Source organism: Callorhinus ursinus, unplaced genomic scaffold (genome assembly GCF_003265705.2).
Source record: "Callorhinus ursinus isolate GAN/ISIS: 27379988/994484 unplaced genomic scaffold, GSC_fseal_2.0 scaffold4, whole genome shotgun sequence".
NCBI classification, from domain to species: domain Eukaryota; kingdom Metazoa; phylum Chordata; class Mammalia; order Carnivora; family Otariidae; genus Callorhinus; species Callorhinus ursinus.
The window spans coordinates 945,736-947,757 of NW_027397066.1; positions in this window are offsets into that span (position 1 = coordinate 945,736).

The following is a 2,022-nucleotide window of genomic DNA, read 5'->3' on the forward strand; positions in this document are numbered from 1 at the left end:
CGGGCGGGGGTCCTCGGGCAGGGGTCCGGGACCGGCGGCGGCGGCGGCGGGCGGGCGGGGTCCTCGGGCGGGGGGTCCTCGGGCGGGGGTCCTCGGGCGGGGGTCCTCGGGCGGGGGTCCGGGACCGGCGGCGGCGGCGTCCTCTCCCGCGCCGGCGCTGACAGGCTCTGCGCGCGCGCCCCGCCCCCAACCGCCTTTATGCGCGTCCGGCCCCGCCCCCCGAGCTCCCGCGCGCGCCGCAGCGGGCGAGACCATCCGGCCCACGCCGGCGGGGGGGGGGGCGCCCAGGCGGCAGCGCGCGCTTCGCAGGCGGCCCGGGCCTGGGCGGGGGGACGCGAGGCCGCAGCCCCGGCGCTGCCTTCTGGGCGGCGGCGGAGCGGCGCCGTGTGGCCGGAGGACGAGAGAGAGGCCCGAGGAGAGGCTGCCCCCCGCTCCTAGCGTGGGGACGGCCGGCGCTGCCGCGGCTCGGCGGGCAGGGCGGGGGGGGCGGGGGGGGCTTTGGCGGGAGATTCGGGCGCGCGCGCGACGCAGGCGCTCGGAGGGGCCAAGGCCCGGGAGAGGACGCGCCTCTGGTTGGCCGGCCGGCGAGGCGGCCTCTGATTGGTCGACCCCGCGGGGGCGGCCTCTGCGCAGGCGGGAAACTGGAACCCGGAAGGGGAGGCGGCCGGCGCGCGGCGGGCCGGGCCTGAGTCTCAGCCGCCAGCCGAGCCCGGTGCGCTCTCCCCGCCGCCTCCGGCGGCTGACCCCTGCCCGCCCTCCGCGGGCCCTCCGCGCCCTCCCCAGAACCCCAGGCCCCAGCTGGAGCCCCGGGAATGGGCTTGGTGAGACCTCGGCGCCCGCCACCCCCCCCCCCGGTGTGGACAGAACGGGCGCAGTGCTGTTGCTTCCCAGGCGGCTTCTCCCCGTTGCCAGTTCGAGCATCGGGGAAAACAAAACATGCCAGTACGCGCTTCAGACTTTTATTAAGTACCGTATCGCGCAGATACAATAAACTTGTCCTTATAAAACTAAGTAACTTTCTTTTGTAGTAAAAATAACCCAACTCGGTCCCTCGGCAGCGCCCGAAACCCGGGGCGGAGGCTGTGCTTGCCGTCCCCCCGACGGCCTTCATTGCGGGTACCCTGGCGGCCCACGAAACAGCCGCCTCGGCTCCCAAATCCCTGGGCTTCAGGGTGGCCTCCGGCAAGTCACGCCGGCTGCGTTCACACAGCCAGGTTAGGGGGGCCCCCTCCCGCAACCACATGGGTCAGAGCTGGGCCCGATGGCCTGGCTGCTACGCCCTCCTCGATGTGCCACCGGGAACTGGGAAGACGCACATCACTTTCTGGCGCAGGTGGACCCTAGAGCGCCGTGGCCAGCCCTGTGCTGTGCCCCAGGTTTGTCTGCATGCAGTCTGTCGCCGCGTCTTCTGCGCAGTATCCCCTCCGGCGGGGAGTCAGGCTTGGCCTTTCTCTGGACTCACCGAGCAGCAGTAGGCACGGAGGTGCCTGCCCTCCAGGAGACAGGCAACCCCCACAAGCATGCAGCTAAAGAAGAGGAGTTGAGAGAAGCCAGCCCCCAACAGGAAGTCCAGGATCTCCCGGGGCCAGATAGCAGGTAGGGGCCACCCCACCCAGGAAGCCCCAGGCAGTGCTCTCACCCTGGAATGGCACCCCAGTCTCTGCACCGCCAGACTCTCCCCCAGACCCTCAGAGCCGCCTGGTGGGATGCAAAGGGGACACAATAGCACAGAGCCAGCAGCCAGCTTGGAGACAGGCGCCTGGAGGACAGACTGCAACCAGTTTGGATGAACCTGGGTCTGGCGTGTAACTGAAAGGCAGGTGTGTTACATAAAATTAAGGCAAGTGGTTCAGGGTAGGGCCATGGGGGCAGATCCCTGGTCTCCAGAAGACAGCTCAGGTAGCCTCACAATGCTCTGGAAATGGGCCCCACACCATACTGTGTTCCAAGTCCAGCAGCTACCCCCACCTGGAGAAACAAGAAGCAAAGGAAGCGGAGGCACTGAAGTCCCAACACAGTGAC